Below are 25,005 nucleotides of genomic sequence, written 5' to 3'. Positions count from 1 at the left end.
GCGCCCAGAGAGTGAGTTGAGGCGCTGGGATATTGACGAGCTGCCATGTCGAGATTGCACCGCGAGTACCTTGATTTGGAGAAAAGCTCTGCCACAGATGTCAGCTTGACAGCGGCCACAGCATTCAAACTTTAACGTGGGAGTAAGTAGCATGTTGTGTACGACTCCGCTTTTTATACTCTGAAAACGTTCCTCTGAGTATTTTTTTTCTTTATTGTAATTTCATTCCCTCACCCACATATGGGCGAGGGAATATCAGCGGTACAATCATCCCGCTCTTCAGCCAAACGACATATAGCATTTACAAAGACGAAAAACAATAAATTAAAAGGTAAGATATTTACACGTGATATTAAAGTCTGTAAAGTGGAATTTAATGAAAGTGTTATACAAAATAAACTTGATCTTTGTCGTCGTTAATTTCAAAACAGAAATACTAAATGCATAAAAGATAAAAGAATAAGAATACCTTTAAAACTTTTAAAGCACAATGCATAAAGCACTGATCTTACAAACGAAGCACTACACTGTCATTAAAAGTTGAAGGACTTGCTCTGAGAAAAATCGTATGCTGTTGGAGAGGAAAAAGGTAAGACGTTTAGTAGGCTGGAAGGGTGTGGTTACGAATACGGAGTCTCGATGGAGAAAGAGTGAAGGTTGGGGTGACAGGAGACGAATAGTAGTTCGGGGTATCGCTGAGGCCATAATATGAACAGGAAGAAAAGGGGTGGAGAGATGGCGAGGGAAGAGGAAAAGCTGGCCGCTGTGGCCGCGCGGTTCTAGGTGCTTCAGTCCGGAACCGCGCTGCTGCCACGGTCGCAAGTTCGAATCCTGCCTCGGGCATGAATGTGTGTGATGTCCTTAGGTTAGTTAGGTTTAAGTAGTTCTAAGTCTAGGGGACTGATGACCCCAGATGTTAAGTCCCATAGTGCTCAGATCCATTTGAACCATTTGAATTTGAAGAGGAAAAGGGTTAGAGAAAGATTGGGAGAGAAGGGAAAACGGAGCACTCGTGGGGTGGGATGTGTGGCGCGAAATTATAGTTTATAGTATGGGTAAATGTAGGAACGAATTTCATTACCTGGGAGACGAAGATGGTTGAAATGTGGAGAGAATGGGGAGAGTGCACACGTGTAGGGATGGTATAATGTGTAGGTATAGGTGCGGCAGTGTTATACAGCGTGTTTCACAGTGGTTTGACAATTTCAAATTTGAACAGCACAGAAACTAATCGTGAAGCAAAGTGGAACATTTTACAAAAAGTACAATGTTATTCAAGTTTACTTATGAAATACTAAATCGGACAAACGACGACCATTCGCGGCTACACAACACTCGATGAGTTTCACCCAGTTTTTCAACACATCTTTCGTAACTGCTGGAGGAATTCTGGAAATTCCATGGTGAATTCGATCTTTTAGCTGTTGAAAGCATTTCAGCCGTTGAGAGTAAACTCTCGCCTTCAAATTGCCCCACAGGTAAAAGTCTGGCTTGGTTAAATCAGGTGAGTGAGACTGTCAGTCCACACGAGCACATTTGGAAATTTTGTGGTTACCAAACGCTTCACGAAGAACTTGCAAGGACTTGTTGGATATGTAGCATGTTCAGCGTTTGGGCATATTTTCGTAACGAACAACGAGGGCTTGCCTGTAAACTACTAAGCACACGTTCGATGTTCTCAGGAGATCGGACGGTTTTTAGAGGTCCGGTTGACTTTTGATTAGTTGCACTGGTAGCTGCGCAGAAGTTTCTTACGCAATTCACAGTTGTTCCACGAGCAAGAATTGGATATCGTGGCTGAATCTTGCAATGTTTACAAAATGCATGTTGCCCGCGAGTGATAGATTCGCCGTAGCGAAAACTCCACTCCACCATGAACGCACGATGTTGCTTCGAGCAGTACCACATGATTACTGACCTGTATGTGGCATGAAACTTGACAATCCGCGCTACTACTAGACGGCGCCACTGTTGCTGTACCTTGCTTTTAGCACGCGTTATTCAAATCTGAAAATGTTAAAACATAGTGAAATATCCTGCAGGAATTGAAATTAAAGTGGAGACAATAGTATTATTGGTGTAGAGTCTGCAGATGGTGTAGGCTGTTACAAGGTGTTCCGTGGGATCGAGGAGAGGACTTTGATGAAATGGTGAAGGATTCGGATGATGGAAGGTAGACAGGTACGGGAAGCAAGACAGAGTACATGATCTTTGACGATTTGGGGAGACTGATAGAATTTAGGTGGGGTGGATATCGATGCAACATTTTTCGTAGGAGAAGACAGGTTGGATCAAGGTTTCGTGGATGTGAAAGACAGTAGTGTTAGTCTCTTGTGGGTGTTCTGTTTGATGGTTAGTAGATGAGATTTCCAAGTTAGTTGTCGGTCATGAGTTGATCGATATTTTTTAGTGTATTAGGTAATTTGGCAGAATGGTTATAAATAGTGAGGTAGATGTCATGGAGATGGAAACTCAGTGATTAGTCCCATAATTATTACTTGGGTTTTGGAGGGACTGACCGTGAGGATCCATTGCTTGCACTGACTAGGAGGTAAAATCATTAAGGTTGATCTTTCTGTGAGGTTTCTGAATGTCTGGGAAGGACCGGCAGCCATTCTCCTCAAAAGCAAAAACCAGAAAAGGAAATGATGTAGAACACTGGGCTCTGGAATGTATTAAACGTTCCAAATCATCCCAAAGGTGTTTCCTTGCATTCAGGTCAGACTGTGCCTAAGCCAGTACACTTCATGAATATTATTGTGCACAGACCATTGCCTCTTATATGCTACTTTATGACAGGGTGCACTTTCATATTGATACAAACAGTCACCGTCTCCAAACTGTCCATTTACTGCGTGCAGTACACAATACTGCGAAATGTGTTCATATCCTACAGCATTCAGTGTTTCCTTAAGCACAAAAACAGAAGTAAGTCCCAGCCATGAAAAATGGACTACAGTGTAACACCATCTCCTCCGTTCTTCATTGTTGATGCTAAACATGATCGTATCTCCGTCAGATTGCCAGAGTATATAGCATGATTCGTCACTCCAAATTACTTGTTTCCAATAATTCACTGCCCATTGGCATCACTCTTTACACCATCACAAGCATCCTTTAGCACCGATGTCACTGAGCCCTCGTGATCAACCCATTCTGCTGTTACTGCTTGTCTACTGACAACACAATACTCAGCCCTCCTTTTATACTGGAGGGTCCACCTCTCATTACATTTAGTGGTCAGTTCCGCATTACGTAGGATATGAGGAGAATTTTGATTAGATAGTATACATCGCAGTGAAATTGTAACAAATTTTTCTCCATGTTACAATAAACTGCAAGAAATTTCCCTTCACGCTACAGTAGAACTGTAACAAATTACCTTTATGTTATAGCAGAACTGTAACAAATTTTCATTACAGGAAAACTGTAGCAAATTGCCGTCAATGTTATAGCAGAATGTAACGAATTTGTCTCTACGTTGCCATCACATATTCGTCATTTGCAGGCACCATCACAAGATTAACCAAGCTCAGCTGAGGTGTACCTCTTGATATTTTACATATACACAGGGCCTATAATAATTAATAGTGAAAATATTGACACAAGTGAAAGTTTCCCTATAAATGAAGATTAAAAAGATTGTATCAGATAGTAATAACAAATAGATGGCTTTAATATCTGAAAAACGTTTCGGAGTGTGATAAATCGCCAACTTGCTGCACGTCATGGTTACAAATTCATTTTCGAGAGCACTTTCACTTTTACGTACTAGTAAGCCATTTCACAATGTCACCGCATAAAAATTTATTGACATGGAGACTTGGCAATACGATAAAGTAGAGTACAACACACAAAACTCTTGTCTTGTCCTATATCATAAAAAATATATTACATGTATTTATGTTGAGGGTCAGCTGCATTTCGCTTCAGATTTCTGGCATTGCTTAGTTGATGTTTCTATATACCATTTTGGAAAGTACTGGAAATTTTGTTACATGACTCATAATGCTCACCAATGCATTTAACTCAGCTTGTCATAATATAACACGCATACAGGTTCTTCAGCAAGCAGGCAGGCATAGGCAAGTATGAGCTCGATGAGTGAGCATTTCCCATATTCCAGCAAGTCTTCTCTTGCTGGTATTAGCAAGTCTGAGAAGCTACACATGCAATATTTTTCAAGTTGGCAAAATATGACATGCTCGGAAATTGACTCTCTGACTAAGTGATAGGTTAGGTAATAAAGAGAAGCAATTACTTGTAGCAAATTATTGATGTTGAGCCGTCTTAGCAGAAATTCAATGCTTTCTTTGCACACACAAGCAATTAACCAAAAAATATAAGTCTGTCATGTATTACTATTGCTGGCTACGTAGTCTCCGGTACACAGTGATGTGCATCAAGAAGTCATTACCATCCACGCACTCCAGCTATGACACCACATTGAGTTCCAATCTATTGGCGCCTAGATGCCGCTCACAATAAGACATCAATTTCTGCTTCTGCTACAAGGCTTTCACAGCTTCGGATTCAGCTGCAACTTGTCATCAGTCCCCTAGACTTAGAACTACGTAAACCTAACTAACCTAAGGACATCACACACATCCACGCCAGAGGCAGGATACGAACCTGCGACCGTAGTGGTCGCGCGGGTAAATAGTGATGTGAGGCCACTCACAGCCAGTTCAGTTACAGTTCACGGCAGTCCACATCGCAGTTTTCTTTCATCTCAGTGCGCGCCATGTTTCCGTCCAAGTGCCTACAGTTCTACAGTTCCAGTCTAAATCAGCTGTTGCTACCTTCAGTTTTGACCAACTAGCAAACAGATACTTATGTTTATTCATCAGACTGTTCAACACTAAGTGTCCAGTACAGCTACATTTCAGAGACAGAACAGAATATTGTCAAATACAGCAAACATTTTTAGATTTGATAGTTACCTTTAGTGCGACAGGATTGGCAGCGTATTAGACTTTTGTTTTTCATAAAGTTGCGAAGCATGCAGGCTAGCCGGCTTTCACAGCTACCTGTGATGTTGATCTTCACAAGGTTGTGATGAATACAACTATTAACAATCTTATCTGTTTCACCAACTGATTACTTGCTCTTTTCTCATTCAGTATTACAGAATCAGAAGCAGCTGGGAGTACAAAATGTGAATAATGGCAGCATTCTCCGAAAAATATGTGAGAAAATTTGGAGCAGCAGTCATTATCATCTGGATGACTGAAAACGTACAAAGACCGAAGACAGGCTTCAATTTTTGGACAAGTCACGTTACCGCTGAAAAACACAAACATTGTGAGTATTTGAGATCTAATTCTAAAACGTAACCTGTGTCAGAATCAGCTGGTACGTTTTCCACATTACCGCCTGTGACGCCACACTCAACAAACTGTAATAGTTCTACGTCCATAATAAGTTACAATTTTAAATTATTAGTTTCCAACAATGCATCCAGTACCAGTGCCAGTCCGCGAACAGTAAGATGGCGTAATGTTCTGGATCATAAACAAAGTGCGAAAGTTTGTTTTTCAGTGTAAAGAATCAGCTACATGCTGTCCACCGAACTTACAGATGACATGATGCACGCTGAGAAAAACGGAACATCGAAAACAATTCTTAATAACATGCCATAACATACAATAAATAAGACTGAAAGAGTCCACTGACAATGGCGATATTTGTGGCCGAAGCCAGTTTGGGGGATAAATAAGTAAACAAATAACAAATTGTTTTGCATCCAGGCGGACTCACAATTCCCATATTGTTGTTTGCCCGTCGTAAATCGTTAGAGTGTGAACTTTGAGAGAAGCCGTAAAATTGGATCTGTAACTTACAATACATCTATCATGCACAACTGCACAAAAACTGCCTGCATAATAGCAATTGTCTATGTGTTTCACATTGGTCTGCTTGAATCGTTCCTTGCAGATATGACAAATTTCCTTTTTGGGACGAATCATCATTTGTTTGTTTCGCAACAAGGAATTTTTTATGCGCTCTGCAATCAGATATAACTGTTTGCTAAACCATTCCATGCAATCTGCGCCTCGGCACAACTGAAACTCTGAATATTCGTCACTGTAACTGCAATGCACATAGAATACAATATTATGTGGTCTGTGCGCATAAATGTCGTTCCTAACACCCAATTGCAGCTAGCATTCGATGTCTTCATAAATGACAAATGGTGGCTTTGTTTGCTATACGAATCGTATTTTATGTACTGATTCTGTAACAGATATAGCATTCCACTTGTAAATAAAAGGGAGGTTTCATTAATGAAAGACGAATTGTGTGGTGAGCCCATTACTGAATTTGGCAATCTACAGTCTAAAATGTATGCGCTCGAGACTGTCTGGGTGCATAATGCAGAAAGCAAATGGTGTGAAACAGTTGCCTGTTAATGGGTTAACCATCGATGATTCCCAGCAATTTATGCTGAACTGTGGTGTTAAAACAACTGTGCAGCATGTTATTTATTCCCAACGCCATGTACTTTTTACTGTCAAACAACACAAGCTAGGCCTATCAGCACAAGATGATAAACGTTTTATATTTCCAGATGAAGTGAATGCCTTAGTTTTGGGTCACTACCAGCTGAAAAATTGATGATAATGACTGATTTTATTGTATACGTATGAAAATCTAAAATATTATTTGTACTGTAAGAGGAAGTTAAATGTAATTTCTGTGTATGCGTGGAGGCTTAAAAAACCTTAAAAATGATTAGTAAGTAATTTATTGTGTGACGAATAAAATGCAATTTCATTTATTTAATCAGAAATTTCCTTCAGATTAATACTGCATATGGTTGACCATTAATTTCACGCATTTTAATGTTGATCATTCTGAAACACTTGTTAACCTGTGTGACATGATTCTACAAACTTGAAGGTTCTCATTGAAAGAGTAAAGTATAAAGACAATGAAATTTACTGATGAAGCTACAATATTTCACATAAGCATTTCCCTGTGCTTGTGTGTGTGTGTGTGTGTGTGTGTGTGTGATGAATCAGTTTATGCTATTCATCTGAAGAAACTTATGTAATTTTTTTTTGAAATACTGTAATATACTTGAATACTTTTGAACGTGGTGGGCTGCTCATAACGATTGACCTGTTTCATTTTCCGTAAAAAAAACACCATTGTATCATTAGCTGTTTGATTTCAATGAATGCTAAATTTTTTCCTGCCACCACTCTCATCTTGCATTTTTTAACCACTGTCATTGGCTGTTTCATTTTTAATGGGAGCGAAAAAACATTTCCAATGTGTGCCATCTAGCATTCTTTTTAATTTCTCGCCATCGTCATCTTGGATTTTTAAATTTCCCACCAATACCATCTTGAAATTTTTAAATTTCCCAACAAAATCATCCTGCAGTTTTTGTACTTTCCCAAATCGCCATCTTGCGACTTTTAAAATTTTCCACCAGTGCCATTTATCATTTTTTAATATCTCGCAATCCGGCATCTTTAACTTCTAAATGTACCTCTATCCGCCATTTTCATGGTGTCACATATTCAAGCTAACTGATGACGTCATCCTCTATTGATTCATTGTGGACGTCATTGTCCCTGGTGGTAGGCAAAGCGCTCTAACATTGCACTTTTCTGGGTCATGTAGGTGCAAAGTGAGGCATAGGCCCAATGAATATACTACGAGTACTTCTGAAAATAAAAATAATGGAGTCATAGCAGCACTTCCACTGCTCAAATTTAGCAGTGTCGTTAGAAATGTGTGCAAATGATGTTGTGGTGTATTATGTGGCACACAAATAGACATCTTCTTTAATTGTAGCCAGTCTTGGTTCAAATAATTCAAATGGCTCTAAGCACAATGGGACTTAACATCTGAGGTCATCAGTCCCCTAGACTTAGAACTACGTAAACCTAACTAACCTAAGGACATCACACACATCCATGCCAGAGGCAGGATTCGAACCTGCGACAGTAGCAGCAGCGCGGTTCCGGACTGAAGCGCCTAGAACCGCTCGTCCACAGCGGCCGGCTCAGTCTTGGTCACTGGCAGCATTTACGTCGTGAGTGGGTGACCGCATGTACCAGTTGGGTCTGATATCGAGTCCCTGTTACACCAGAATGCAATGCCCAGTGTGCCACTACACACTGAGTTACCCACCCTCGAACAAATTCACTATGTTACGCTCTTGATGCTGAATTTCACGGATGCTAACCCCGTCAAACCACCACGACAGTTTTAGCCCCACGTTAAATATCGAGCCCTTCCGAAGTAGTTTCATTAGCAACAAAGATAATTTTAGACGACTCGTTTAACGAGTGTTCTCTGCCCGCGGAAGACGGCTGTGATCGTGCGCAGCGTTGCGTGCGGGTAGCCGGAGGTGGAGCTCGCCTGCTAGCCTGCAGAGTAATGAGGATATGCCCCGCCTAACAAATTTCTCCGCTCAGCCGCTTTAGCCGGTAGCAGTCAAGGACGAGTTCTCCGACATTGTTCTTACTTGAGAATGAGGTTACCTGAGTGTCTCAGGTAGCTCGATGCGAACGCCCTCCTTCACTTTCATCAAACCATACAAATTTATATAAACACCAGGGGAAAAATGTTCCTCTCAGAGCACAAAAAAAAGCGAATATGTTTCTGTTTGTTTAAAAGATACTGACTCAAAAGTGGGGTACCAGCTGTCTCATTCCACCTTCCTCAGGACCTTTAAAAAAATTTCAATCATTTTGGCATGCAAACATATTCGCAGTCTTTTTAACATTCAACTCATGTCAAACTCCCACAAGCTCCTCTAATTGTAACTCACTGACACCCACTAGTCCATCGCTGTAAGTTGCTCATACCCATCTACTCCCAGTTGCTATTTCTCACGCACTCATCAGCTCAACTCATTTCCATTCTCTCTTTGTGTCTCTCTATCATTGTCTTCTGTGTCCGCCCCGATAGCTGAATGGTCAGCGTGCCGGACTGCCGTCCTCAGGGGCCCGAGTTCGATTCCCGGCTGGGTCGGGGATTTTCCCCGCTCAGGGACTGGGTGTTGTGTTGTCTTCATCATCATTTCATCCACATCCGGCGCGCAGGTCGCCCAATGTGGCGTCGAATGTAGTAAGACCTGCACCAAGGCTGCCGGACCTGCCCCGTGAGGCCCGGCCAATGACGCCAAACGCTCATTTCCATTTCCATTGTCTTCTGTGACACAGCCAAAGTTCCTTTCGTTCTGTCCTAATATTACAGCGTCTTTCATTGTCACTGTCTCCCTCTTGCTCTCTCTTACTGCCAGTATCTCATTCCTTCCTTCCTACTGCTACTGTCACTTCTCACTGTCACTATCTCTCTCATTATCACTTTCTCCCACTCACACTCACACTTCCACTTTCCTCTTCTCGTTATTCCCCCTCACCCACTGGCACTGTCTCCTCCACTCCTTTCCTAGCACTGTTCAGTCACAGTCAACATGATCCACTGCCGCTGCGTCCCTGTCTTTCTCTCACACTGCCATTGTGCCATAGTCTCCTTCGCTCTTTCTGTGCCACAACCACTGTCTACTATGTTCCAGTGTCTATTACTTTTTCGTCTCTTTGCCTCTGTCATTGTCTTCTTCTCTCTCGGTATAAAAAGGCGAGAATACGTTCGCATGTTAAAAGTTTTGGGAATATTTTTAAAAGTGCTGAGGAAGGTAGCACGAGGCAGCTGGTACCACACTTTTCAGTCAGGGTCTTTGAAATAAATAGGAACGTATTGACATTGTTTGTGCTCCGATAAGAGCATTTTCCCGCTGGTTCCCTTCTTTTCTCTGAGTGGAATCCTCAGCTGGGTTTTGGTCCGCTGGTGATGGCGAAAACATAGTAAAAACCCGTTTTTTGGGTTTTCCCGAGGAAACGCGCATGAAGTAATGGTGCTTGCATAAGTCCCATCAAGCCCACCGTAGACCACATGAAATGCAAAAGTCATTATAACCTGCTTCGGATTTGAAAACTCGAACTTCAGAGGGCTGCTGTAGGCTTTTTTACTTACCTCCTGGCCTTGTCGTCTTCCAGTGGTGCGGAGTCGTGAGGTGCACATTGTTTTTCTTTCTTTTTTTTCATTTAAAAATTACACTATAAGGGAAAACCGTTGCAAGGTGACACGTCCTGCTTGAAATGGACTTACACTTCTTATGTAATTTGTTTAGTGAGTCGCTTACCCAACGAATGTTACGTGGCGTCACAGTTGTCGTGTGTTAGGGATATAACTTCTCAGAATGTAATTGGATGGACGTTATTCCCGTAATTTCCTTCCTGAAATAGGTACAAGATATAGCACAAATACACTGTTTATGCTAAGAGCAATTGTGACTGCATGGTTAAAGTGCATTGTAGCTGCTGTCAACAGGGCTTAATATAAATCCAAAATAATGAAATCACTCTTTACTGCTGTTAATTTTGTCGATTTCTTCTTTCCCATTTTACTTAATTTAGATTAAAACACTCTGTCACTTAACTCAATCTGAAAGTTGTAATTTAGAGTAGAATATGATTCACAAGTCAAAGGATAGAAAAATTGTGAGAAAGACACCGCTGAAATATAAGGAAAGTAATCATCACTGTGCACATTGCCAGATAAGAATAGCTCAGTCTGTCACATAGTTTAAAATAAGACTTGACGTCTGGTTCGCATGTGCTCCAAACAAAAAGAATTCTTCTCGCCATTGGAAACACAGCAAAAATAGAATTTATTGGAAACAAAAGTTTATAAAAAGAGTAAAAAATTCTTGAAGCACACCAGCAAAAATTTGTGACATACACTCCTGGAAATGGAAAAAAGAACACATTGACACCGGTGTGTCAGACCCACCATACTTGCTCCGGACACTGCGAGAGGGCTGTACAAGCAATGATCACACGCGCGGCACAGCGGACACACCAGGAACCGCGGTGTTGGCCGTCGAATGGCGCTAGCTGCGCAGCATTTGTGCACCGCCGCCGTCAGTGTCAGCCAGTTTGCCGTGGCATACGGAGCTCCATCGCAGTCTTTAACACTGGTAGCATGCCGCGACAGCGTGGACGTGAACCGTATGTGCAGTTGACGGACTTTGAGCGAGGGCGTATAGTGGGCATGCGGGAAGCCGGGTGGATGTACCGCCGAATTGCTCAACACGTGGGGCGTGAGGTCTCCACAGTACATCGATGTTGTCGCCAGTGGTCGGCGGAAGGTGCACGTGCCCGTCGACCTGGGACCGGACCGCAGCGACGCACGGATGCACGCCAAGACCGTAGGATCCTACGCAGTGCCGTAGGGGACCGCACCGCCACTTCCCAGCAAATTAGGGACACTGTTGCTCCTGGGGTATCGGCGAGGACCATTCGCAACCGTCTCCATGAAGCTGGGCTACGGTCCCGCACACCGTTAGGCCGTCTTCCGCTCACGCCCCAACATCGTGCAGCCCGCCTCCAGTGGTGTCGCGACAGGCGTGAATGGAGGGACGAATGGAGACGTGTCGTCTTCAGCGATGAGAGTCGCTTCTGCCTTGGTGCCAATGATGGTCGTATGCGTGTTTGGCGCCGTGCAGGTGAGCGCCACAATCAGGACTGCATACGACCGAGGCACACAGGGCCAACACCCGGCATCATGGTGTGGGGAGCGATCTCCTACACTGGCCGTACACCACTGGTGATCGTCGAGGGGACACTGAATAGTACACGGTACATCCAAACCGTCATCGAACCCATCGTTCTACCATTCCTAGACCGGCAAGGGACCTTGCTGTTCCAACAGGACAATGCACGTCCGCATGTGTCCCGTGCCACCCAACGTGCTCTAGAAGGTGTAAGTCAACTACCCTGGCCAGCAAGATCTCCGGATCTGTCCCCCATTGAGCATGTTTGGGACTGGATGAAGCGTCGTCTCACGCGGTCTGCACGTCCAGCACGAACGCTGGTCCAACTGAGGCGCCAGGTGGAAATGGCATGGCAAGCCGTTCCACAGGACTACATCCAGCATCTCTACGATCGTCTCCATGGGAGAATAGCAGCCTGCATTGCTGCGAAAGGTGGATATACACTGTACTAGTGCCGACATTGTGCATGCTCTGTTGCCTGTGTCTATGTGCCTGTGGTTCTGTCAGTGTGATCATGTGATGTATCTGACCCCAGGAATGTTTCAATAAAGTTTCCCCTTCCTGGGACAATGAATTCACGGTGTTCTTATTTGAATTTGCAGGAGTGTATTTCTCTACTGTTTCACTCTCGAATTTCGAACGGGGAAAAAGAACACTTAAGTTTCTCCATGCGAGCTCTGACTTGTTTTATTTTATTACGTTGGTAATTTCTCCCTATATATGTGGCCGTCAACAAAATATCGCATTCGGAAAAGAAAGGTGGAGATCGAAATTTCGTGAAAAGATCTTAACGCGTCGTAGTCCAGTCAAAGGACGCAAATTAGGGGACAAATTAGTGTAATCGCGAATTTTTTACTGTTGTAGGGTGGAGAGAATTGAACATGGTCCCTTTTTTAGGTTTTTTTGGCTGTCTCGAAAATTGCGGGTTCTAACGAAAATATTTCCTAGTACAATATTAAACTAAATTAAATTTACTATAGAAAACGTCCTACTCATTTTTTCTTTAGGGTTAATATTTTCCGCGTTGAAGGGCTGGAAAAATCGCATATTATTGAAAATAATGTTTTAATAGTATAAAATTAATGTATACTGCTAAGTAACGTGGAGTAAAAACAAATAGTAAATGTTAGTATTACATTTAAGTGCAGCACAACTTTATTAAGGGATACATTGTGTTCTGTGGGTGTAGCAGGGCGGAAATGCGGGGATGGAGTTTAGAAGTGTGAGGTAAGATATGTCGCCGGATTTTGCTCGTGCAGGCAGTTCCAAATGAAGCGTGAAGGAAGATAGGTAGTTAGGTTGTGCTCATGCACTTCCTTCCTTCATAGGTTTGCAAAACGAAGAGCGAGCAGGCAATTCCTCATTTTCTCTACCGTACTACGTCACAGAAAGTAACTACAGGGTATTTCACAAAGTTATAACGACCCTTCGACAGCTCGCCTTATGAACCACTGGCGACACAGTGTGCACAGAAACTCTCGCGGATGATGGTGAGAGGAGGGTGGCGACTGGGGGAAGGTGCTTATTTTCCACTAAATGTGTTGACATTACATGGAATATAGATATGAATTGTTAATAACACAAACTTAATAAAAGCATATGGACAGATTCTAGATAAATGTCTGCACACTTTTCTACACTGGAATAAGGAAAATTGATTCTTAAGGGGCATGACTAACACTGCTGTAGAGTTTTCAAAAATAATTTTTGTTTTATTGTCTTAAAAGGTACGTTGAATTTTCTGCAATATGTGGGAAAAGTCTAAACCCCGAAAAAAAATTGTTAAATGGAATTCCGAGTTCCTGTTCCTGCGCCTCGGACAAGCCGAAACGGTCTACCTGAGCGAACTCGAAACCCCGTGTAATGTCTGGGTAAAGCTAGAAGCATTTCAAAACAACAATTAGTTACCTTGGTGTCAGCAGGCGTAAGTACGTGTAAGAGAAAGACAATTGTTTCGCCTCGAATCCTGATATTTTGTGCAGTATTGACTTTTGATATTTTATTTGTGATCTTAAAGTCTATAGTTTTGTCTTTAAAATACGGATGAGTGGTAATAAAGAGTACTGGGGCAGAAAAGGTACAAAAACATCGTGTTCAATGCGGCGTCGAAGCAGTATGTCATCAAGGAACAGTTATCAGGCTGAGTACAATTCGGTAGGAGTCAATGCCTCTGCTAACAAGGGAACCTCCCCATCGCACCCCCCTCAGATTTAGTTATAAGTTGGCACAGTGGATAGGACTTGAAAAACTGAACACAGATCAATCGAGAAAACAGGAAGGAGTTATGTGGAACTATGAAAAAAGTAATCAAAATATACAAACTGACAAACTGAGTAGTCCATGCGCAAGATAGGCAACATCAAGGGTAGTATGACTCAGGAGCGCCGTGGTCCCGTGGTTAGCGTGAGCAGCTGCGGAACGAGAGGTCCTTGGTTCAAGTCTTCCCTCGAGTGAAATGTTTACTTATTTTCGCAAAGTTATGATCTGTCCGTTCGTTCATTGACGTCTCTGTTCACTGTAATAAGTTTAGTGTCTGTGTCTTGCGACCGCACCGCAAAACCGTGCGATTAGTAGACGAAAGGACGTGCCTCTCCGGTGGGAACCGAAAACATTTGATCGCAAGGTCATAGGTCAACCGATTCCTCCACAGGAAAACACGTCTGATATATTCTATACGACACTGGTGACGGCATGTGCGTCACATGACAGGAATATGTTGTCGACCCACCTGACTTGTACACTTGGCGAATGGGTAAAAAGACTCTTCTAGCTTGCCAGATTTAGGTTTTCTTGTCGATGTGATAATCACTTCCAAAAAAGTGATGAAAACATAAGAGTTTGTCACATAAACCGCAACAACTGAATGCAACAATTTCACAGCCGCACAGTTTTCCCTGTGCTCTGTCAAAACATATGTTTTTAACGTTTTCAAAATTTTCCGTTTAGAATTAGCGTCCCCATACTACTGCGCAGTTACCTCGCATCCGACAGACGGACGGACAGATAATAATTGTCTGAAAATAAAAAAATTAAACTTTTCACTCGAGGGAAGGCTTGAACCAAAGATCTGTCGTTCCGCTGCTGCTCACGCTAACCACGGGACCACGGCGCTCCCAAGCTCACACTCTCCTTGATGTTGCTATCTTGTCATTGGACTACTCAGTTTGCATATTTTTCTTATTTTTTTCATAGTTCCACACAACTTCTTCCTGTTTTAGCGATTGATCTGTGTTCAGTTTTTCAAGGCCTATCCACTGTGCCAACTTATAACTAAATCTGAGGGGGGTGCGATGGGGAGGTTCCCTTGTAAGAAATTGAAAGACAGTGACCAGGATTTTGATGTGAATTACGGATTGAGCTATAGGATTTAATATTTTCTTGCCGTTTTCTCTGTTATTTCTCAACATATGAAATGTAAAACGTGCAATGCAGACATCACGTTGCAAGAATAAAGTCCTCGAGGCATACGTTTCACAATAATTATTGCTTGCCCTGAAGTTGTTATACAAAACAGCAGGTTTATACGAAACGCATATGAAATCAACCATCGCATCGCCCTAGCGATGCCCCTGCTTGGCGAAGGGCTAAACGGCATTGTAAAGTTTCGTGCGTTAATGGAATTGCAATTAACGATATTTCATTTGTTCTATGATAAATTAGTGGATGCGATTTCGATCTCAACGGCAACAGTACGACAGGATAGCAGACTTTTCTAAAAGTAATTTTTTTCATTAACTGATGTGTATAACATATTTCAGAACTTCAAACTCTTTTTTCTCGGAATATGATTTTTCAAAACGGCACGCAGCATAACTCTAACAGTTTTCAATCATTTTATTTGAAAATTTAGCCACAGCTTTAACCACACTTTTCAAAGTGAACTACTCAGGAGATTTTCGATTAGTTAATTTAAACAATATATGTTAAGAAATTACAGTCCTTTTTTGGTGAAAACTGAACGTTTTTAGTTACACAAAAATAAATACTTCTAAAACCACCTACGTGGTTCACAAGCTACACTCATGTAGATTACATAGATTTTTTTCTTTTTACCGGATTCAAATTGGCATCAGTTACAGTGTGTGCCACAGATCGCCTCAAATTCAACACGTCTCTGGAGAATTTCTACATTGTCTCAATTTTGTAACATTTTCAAAATTTTTTTTTTGTTATATACTTACTTATATAATCGGTAAATGCCCCAAGTATTACTTCTCTATCACCTTTCCCTCCCCCATAAAAATTGTCAAGGAAACGCTTTTTTTAGGCCGTTACATTGGTGTTACCCCCTAAGTGATCCTGTACGGCAGTTGTAGCGTTCACAAGGGTTACGCGACTTCCTCCACCACTGCTCGCCTTCCAGTTTACAGACAGACCCTATATCTCTCTAGCTTTTCCTGTCCAGTTCTCCTATGTAAGTAGACGAAATAACTTCTCTGCACTTGTGTTTATGTAGTAGAGGTGTTTTCAGTTTACTGGGTACTTATTTGCAGTTATCAAGTCAGTTTTTATGCCAAGTACATTTCTATAAACGATGGCTGAGAAGTGCTTAATTTGTAAGTGTGATGTTGTGAGTGACCTATGTAGTATGCAGTTCCATAACACCTACGTGACCCACTTCTCTTACAGAACAAGCCAATTTAAGCCTCTGGGCACCTTGGGACGTTGGGAGAACTGAGGCTGGGATGATGCTTTTGATAACCTCAAGGTGTGAAAAGCATTCCAGCCATTTTTACTGGAGACAGTGAAATCGACATGGTCGAATAAATATTGACAGCGTGTTACACTTGCGACAGGCTGTTCAGTGTGGTAGACAGTTGACAGCCATAGCTGTTGACCTTTTTTACATTGAGCTCACATAACAACTGCAAATAAGTACTCACTTAACAAACTGAAAATAAATCCACTATATAAACACAAGTCCAGTGGGGTTATTTTGTCTACTCACATTACAGAATCGAACAGGAAACGCTGGGGAAGTAGAATCTGTCTGTAAAATGAAAAGCGAGCAGTACTCGTGTTGGGAGAAGTCGCATTTCCCGGAAGAACGCAACAGCTACAGTAAAGGATGACTAAGAATCAGTTTCCCCTCTAGCACTGGAGAACAGAGAACAGAGTTTTACGTAGTTTCTGTCCATGTGTATTTCTTGCAGTACTATTATAAGTAATTCATGTATGTATTCTGTGTACAGTTAACGCAATTTGTGGAAAACAAACAACCTCAGGCACGTCTGCACAGTGCGCCTCCAGTGCTTCATAAGGCGTCCATCCTATCTGCTAAGAATCCCATACACTACAACAATACTCTAGCAGAGGACGGATAAGCGTAATGGTGGAACCTTCTAAGTGTTCTGGAAATAAAAGCAGTCTTTCGTTGGTCTTCCTCACAACATTATCGTTGCTCGTAATTGTTATCCCGAGGTATTTAGTTGCTTGATAGCCTAAAGATTTGTGTGATTTATCGAGTAACACAAATTTAACGGATTACTTTTTGTACTCATGCGTATGACATCACAGTTTTCAATATTTATGATCAGTTGCCACTTTCCGCACCATACAGACATCTTGTGAAAATCATTTTTCAAGCGATGTAGATCTTCTGATGATTTTACTAAATGGTAAATGACAGCACCATCTGCAAACAATCTAACATGACTGCTCAGATTATCCCCTAAATCACTTATATACACCGAAGAGCCAAAGAAACTGGTACACCTAACTCATATCGTGTAGGGCCCCAGTGAGCACGCATAAGTGCCGCAACACAACGTAGCATGAACTCGACTAATGTCAGAAGTAGTGTTGGAGGGAATTGACACTATGAATCCTGCAGGGCTGTCCATAAATCCGTAAGAGTACGAGGAAGTGGAGATCTCTTCTGAACAGCACGTTGCAAGGCACCCCAGATACACTCAATAATGTTCATGTCGGGGAGTTTGGTGGCCAGTGGAAGTGTTTAAACTCAGAAGAGTGCTCCTGGAGCCACTCTGTAGCAGTTCTGGACGTGTGGCGTGCCGCATTGTGCTGCTGAAATTGCCCAAGTTCCTCGGAATGCGTAATGGACATAAATGGATGCAGGTGATCAGTCAGGATGTTTACGCACGTGTCACCTGTCAGAGTCGTATCTAGACGTATCAGGGGTCCCATATCACTCCAACTGCACACGCCCACACCATTACAAATCCTCCACCAGCTTGAACAGTCCCCTACTGACATCCATGGTCCATGGGGTCATAAGGTCGTCTCCACACCCGCACACCTCCATCCGCTCGATACAATTTGAAATGAGACTCGTCCGACCAGACAACGTGTTTCCAGTCATCAAAAGTCCAATGTCGGCGTTGACAGGCCCAGGCGAGGCATAAAGCTTTGTGTCGTGCAGTCATCAAGGGCGCACTAGTGGGCCCTTGGCTCCGAAAGCACATATCGATGATGTTTCGTTGAACGGTTCGCACACTGACAGTTGTTGATAGCCCAGCATTGAAATGTGTAGCAATTTGCGGAAGAGTTGCACTCATGTCACGTTGAACGATTCTCTTTAGTAGTCGTTCGTCCAGTTCTTGCAGGATCTTTTTCCGGCTGCAGCGAGTCGTAGATTAGATGTTTTACCGGATTCCTGATATTCACGGTACACTGGTAAAATGATCGTACGGGCAAATTCCCAGTTCATCGCTACCTCGGAGATGCTGTGACCCATCGCTCGTGCGCCGACTGTAACACCACGTTCAAACTCACTTAAATCTTGATAACCTGCCATCTGTAACCGATCTAACAACTGTGCCATACACCTGTTGTTTTATATATGCGTTGCCGGGTGCAGCGCCGTATACTGCCTGTTTACATATCTCTTTATTTCAATACGCATGCATATACCAGTTTTTTTGGAGTTTCAGTGTAGATTGCGAACATGAGAGGGCCTCTACCACTGCTATTGTTAGTATATTCAAGAAAGGTTATAGTGTATGCGAAAATCATTATAGTACACACATCAAAATAGTTTTGCATCACCCCGTTTCCCTGAACTCATAAAAATAGACGTTGACTGTGGAAACTATATCACAGACACAGTCCCTTTTACTGTTCAGAGATGTCGCTAAACCCGCCCAAAGGCGTAAACAACCATATATGCGCAGCGACTATTAGACGGAGGGGGTCCGACTGCCGATCAGTTCCAGTCATTCCACCAGGAAGGAGGTACACGGCTCGGGTTGTTTGTAGTTCAACCATGTCTAGACGGTCCGGTCAATACCGTGGTTCGATCGCGTCCGCATTGTTACTTTGTGCCAGGAAGGGCTCTCAACAAGGGAAGTGTCCAGGCGTCTCGGAGTGAACCAAAGCGATGTTGTTCGGACATGGAGGAGATACAGCGAGACAGGAACTGCCGAAGACATGCCTCGCTCTGGCCGCCCAAGGGCTACTACTGCAGTTGATCACCGCTACCTACGGTTTATGGCTCCGAGGAACCCTGACAGGAACGCTATCATGTTGAATAATGCTTTTCGTGCAGCCACAGGAAGTCTATTTAATTATCATTTCATTTCTAGCAAAGCTGCATGGTCATCCACGGTAACTGTTCTTTCGGGAACAGATACTACCGTCATATATAGATAAAAATATGGGTTCCCGGCCTTTGACCTTCTTGTGCGAACGCACACGCTATGCCCGAACTCGTACGGGACTTGGTAGATTAATCTGCCACGAGTAATGAGTATGATGGGCAAACATCTATTAGGCGCACTACGAATGTAGTGTTGTGGACATGTTGGGAATGTGGATCTCACGGGGAGCGTGCAAGGGATAAGTCCCTGCAGACGCATTATCCTCTGTGCCCGCGGTGGCTCAGATGGATAGAGCGTCTGCAATGTAAGCAGGAGATCCCGGGTTCGAGTCCCGGTCGGGGCACACATTTTCAACATGTCCCCAATGAAGTGTATCAACGCCTGCTTGCAGCTAGGGTGTCTATTTAATTATCATTTCACGTTCTTATATCTTAAATGCACGATCCATTATCAGAAAAATTGTACAGGATTGATGGAATAAAGAGACGTTAAGATATACATTTACACAAGAAATAACCTAATATTTTTTTTTATTTTTTTAAATTTAGAAATTTGTGGTAAGTTCTTATAGGACATAACTGCTGTGGTCATCGGTCCCTTGGCTTACACTCTACTTAATCTAACTTAAACTAACTTACTCTAAGGACGATATATACGCCCATGCCCGAGGGAGGACTCGAACCTCCGACGGGAGGAGCCGCGCGAGCCGTGCAAGGCCCCTTAGACCGTACGGCTACCCCTTGCGGCTAATTTTTTTTCGTCATGCCTGAGCAATAAGCTGAGTTCGAAGGGAAACTGCAAACGTATTCCTTAAACGGTGGAACAAGGAAAACAGCATTGCAACCGTTTTACTGCCAATGTGGAAATGGCTTGTTGTGACGTGATTCAGACGCTGATCGATAGCCAGTAGCTTTATCAACGTCAGATAGTAGGGGCGACGGATTTACAGAACCAGGAGACGGCTGAGCGACTTTGCTTAAAATATTTACTTCAGCTGTGCTTATCCACAGAAAGCTGTTTGGAAAAGCGGAATAGCCGTCAGTCAAGCTGCCTAAATAAAAACCCACGGTTGTTAACTGTATTGCTTGTCTTACTGGGTTTAACTGTTAACATAAAAGTAGACGTCTCAATGAGCAGACTGTGACAGTAATGTTTAATACGCGAAATACCTTCCCATGGTTGGCTTGCAAGCTGTGGAAAGAGCACTAGAATTCGCCGGTACTGAGTATCCCAGCAAGTGCATAAAGCGACAGCTGTGCGTAGAAACATGCACTACATGAGCGCTGACGGCTGCGGCGTGCACGCTGTGACCCGGAAGTTGCACATGTGCAGGAGCACAGCACGCGTGCAGAATTTCTGGCCGGCCCTGGCTTAGATAGTAGTGATCGAAATTAATAATGCACGGTGAGAGAAAATAAAGCTGCGTATTGTCACGGAGAATTAATGTTTCAAGCAGATATCTCCAAATAATAATGTAAAACGGTTTACAGCGGCATATAAGTTTCTAACTTATTTTTAGTATCAGAGGTTAGCTCAGAAAAGTTAGAGCAGACGATGTAAACCTTTTGTGTAACACTATGCCTTAGACTTAATCCCAAAAATGTGACACTAACGCTTCAATCAAATATCATACAAATCAAGAAGGCGGCCAAGTTCCATATTTTAAGGGTGTAATTTTGACGACAGACAACACGGGACGAAGGGAACTGTAAAATTTTTTAGGTATCTCGAGGAACCTATTTAAAGCAGATAGAATACATATACTTGTTCGCTGCCCTTCTGTAGACGAAAGTACTTATATGCTGTAATTACAAAAAATGGTGTCTTTGCAGAAAAAATTGGGTGAAAAAATAGTTACTTACAATTATGGCGTATTTAATTAATTTTGGAACCAATTTTGTAGAGGTAACCATTTCCTATAGAAACTGTAAAAACTAACCATTGTATATACAAACAAACTGTCTTATGGGTAAATGTAAAAATGTAAATATTGTATGGTATTGTTGGTTGGGATGTCCTATGGGGTAGTTGAGCCGTTTGTCGGAAAGGGTGGATTTCCTATGCGCACATTGGCCCCTGCCCTTGAAGATATGTGTCAGCTGTTTCACAAAGAGAGTGTAATTGAGTGTATCGTTTACTGTTACGTCTTTTTATAAGATCAGTATGAGACAAGGAAGACGGTGAATGCCGGTACCGGCACATAGCATACTCATCTCGTAAAGCACCAAGGAAGCCGCCGAGCTTAACGTCTCAATCTACATCTACATCTACATCTACATCCATACTCCGCAAGCCACCTGACGGTGTGTGGCGGAGGGTACCTTGAGTACTTCTATCGGTTCTCCCTTCTATTCCAGTCTCGTATTGTTCGCGGAAAGAAAGATTGTCGGTATGCCTATGTGTTGACTCCAATCGCTCTGATTTTATCCTCATGGTCTCTTCGCGAGATACACGTAGGAGGGAGCAATATACTGCTTGACTCCTCGGTTAAGGTATGTTCTCGAAACTTTAACAAAAGCCCGTACCGAGCTACTGACCGTCTCTCTTGCAGAGTCTTCCACTGGATTTTATCTATCATCTCCGTAACGCTTTCGCGATTACTAAATGATCCTGTAACGAAGCGCGCTGCCCTCCGTTGGATCTTCTCTATCTCTTCTATCAACCCTATCTGGTACGGTTCCTACACCGGTGAGCAGTATTCAAGCAGTGGGCGAACAAGTGTGCTGTAACCTACTTCCTTTGTTTTCGGACTGCATTTCCATAGGATTCTTCCAATGAATCTCAGTCTGGCATCTGCTTTACCGACGATTAATTTTCTATGGTCATTCCATTTTAAATCACTCCTAATGCCTACTCCCAGATAATTTATGGAATTAACTGCTTCCAGTTGCTGACCTGCTATATTGTTGCTAAATGATAAAGGATCTTTCTTTCTATGTATTCGCAGCACATTACACTTGTCTACATTGAGGTTCAATGCGATGGACCGATCACCAACAGTGTCGCAAGCTCTCACTTAATGAGACTGCGGTGATGTTTGGAATTTAATGCAGGACATTGGCTCAGAGGCCGGTGATCAGAAACTTTACGCCACCATACCTCCCCTTCCAAGTGGTTAGCACACTGGAGTCGCATTCGGCAAGGACGACGATACAAATCCCCGTCCGGCCATCCAGCATTATGATTTCCGTGATTTCCCTACATCGCTCCAAGAAAATGTCGAAATGATTCCTTTAAAAATGGCATGGCCAATTTCCTTCCCCGTCTCATCGTAATCGGGGCTTCCGCTCTGTCTCTGACGATTGCGCTGTCCACGGGACGTTAAACTCTGATCTTCCTCCCCTTACAACCAAATTTGTGAAAATTTCATCCTTCACCAGGATTCGAACCGGCTTACCTCCGAGTCTTCTGGGTTGTAGACTGCGTTACATTGTAATTTACAGCATCTGGCTGCCCTCGGATGTCGTCACGTGTAAAGTGTGTACGTTATTGATGGGTGTGGAACACGCCAATGCCTTTAAATGTCCCCAAAAGTAGAAATGTGAGGAATTAATTTCAGGTTGACGGGGAGGCCAGTCTACTGAACTTCCTCGACCTATCCATCGCTCGTTTAATGTTTATGTTAGGTTCTATCGTACGAGACGTGGAAACTGCGCTGGCGCCCCGTAATGCATAAACCATATCCGTTACATTTCTGAAAGGATAACGTTCTCCAACAAGGCTGGTAATTTTTACCGCAGAAACTGGTGATAAACAACATATAATTTTGTCTACTTTGTGTATGGCGCTATGAGTCTGTCACATCGGAGTAACCCATAACTCTGAATACTACACGATTCAACTAGCTGGTCAAATGGAGACCCACCATGAGGCTACTTTCAAACTCAGTGAGGTGGTAATATCGCTGTCTCACACGAGTATGCTGCATCTCCGTGTTCTTTCAAAGCGGTCATTCAAGATCTGATGTTATTCACGCCCCTTATACACCCGACCGGCCCTGGTAATAACACTAAACACGAACAACGCCAATGCACTGTGGTGGGCATTTAATATATCACACAGAACTACAACTCTATTCGTTTACATACCTGCCGATGGTGTGCTTGTATACTTGTACAAAGCTACATTGACATCGAATCATGTCTTTTGGGTGTTTCATTTTGACCACCTCAAATAACTTTTAGTCCACAAGGAAAAGAAAAATATATCAAGCAAATGTTGTTTAGCTAACAGGCATTAAACAATATGATTGCCTTTCTTGTAACTCAATTCTTTACGAAGATATGAGCAGCAGTATGTAATTATTTTAAATAGCGCTCTATGTTTCCTCTCCTCAAGACTTGTTCAAAAACGTATCACAGTGTACCATTAACGTAAACATGATGTTACCACAAATGTAACACAAAATTGACTTTACCTTTCCTGTGCTATGGCACAATCCAAGTAGCTGGGGTAACGTAACCTGTCCACTTGCAGGAAATGACGGGAAATAAATGGAAACAGAAGGAAAAAGACGCCATTATCAACACCCCACTGAATTTGAACGAGGTCGTGTAATAAGGCTATGAGAATCCGGATGTTCCTTCTGCCATATTGCAGAAAGACTTGACAGAAATGTAGCCACTGTACATGATTGGTTGTAGCGGTGATCACGTGAATGTACCGTCACAAGAAGACCGGGCTCCAGACGGTCGTTGTGCATCTGCAGCATTTGGCACCACAGCTACACAAAGAACTCTCTTAAATAGGTTACTTCAAGGACAGCTCCGAGCCAGACGCCCTGTAGCGAGCGTTCCAGTGATCCCAAGCCACTGCCATTTGCCACTGCAGTGGTGTCTTTGAGGGCGGGGTGGAGGTCTGTTGTGTTTTCTGATGAAAGCTGGTTCTACTTCTGTGCCAGTGATGGAAATGTGTTAGTTAGAAGGATGCCAGTTGAAGGCCTGCAACCAACCTGTCTGCGTGCTGGACACATCGCAGCTACATCTGGAGTTTTGGTCTGGGGTCAATGTTGTATGACAGCAGGAGCACTCTATGTTTCCTCTCCTCAAGACTTGTTGCAAGACTGCAAATCTATACGTCAGTCTGGTAATTCGACCTGTTGCGCTGCCATTCACGAACAGCATTCTGGAAGGTGTTTTCCAACAGGACTACGCTCGCCTACATACCGCTATTGTAACCCAACATGCTCTACAGTGTGTCAACATGTTGCCTTCGCCTGCTCGATCATCAGATCTGTCTCCAATTGAGCACATATGAGAAATCATTGGACGACAGCTCCAGGGTCATCCAGAAACAGCATTAACCATCCCTGTACTGACTGACCAAATGCAATAGGCATGAAACTCCATTCCACATACTGACAACCGGCACCTGTAAAATACAAAGCATGCAATTTTGCATGCTTCTATTTAACATTCTGACGGTTACACAGGTTATTTTAATGTACCAGCATTTCACATTTGCAATGGCTTATCTCGCGCTTACATTAACCTGTGATTTTGCAATGTTAATCAGTTAAAAATTTATCTAGACAAATGTATTCGCGAAATTTCGTAATTCTCCATTCACTGGTTTTTGGTGTTGCTATTTTTTCCGTCAGTGTACGTCAATGCTTCAGAAAAAGCATGCTGTAATCGAGTTTCGAATTCGAAGAGTTCGTCTACACATGGAGCACTCTCTCCTTCAGCATGACAATGGGTTCAAAATGGCTCTGAGCACTATGGGACTTAACTTCTAAGGCCATCAGTCCCCTAGAACTTAGAACTACTTAACCCTAACTAACCTATGGACATCACACACATCCATGCCCGAGGCAGGATTCGAACCTGCGACCGTAGCGGTCGCGCGGTTCCAGACTGTAGCGCC

This window comes from Schistocerca nitens, chromosome 3, assembly GCF_023898315.1.
Source record: "Schistocerca nitens isolate TAMUIC-IGC-003100 chromosome 3, iqSchNite1.1, whole genome shotgun sequence".
Lineage (NCBI taxonomy): Eukaryota > Metazoa > Arthropoda > Insecta > Orthoptera > Acrididae > Schistocerca > Schistocerca nitens.
Note: the sequence above shows the minus strand (reverse complement) of the source record.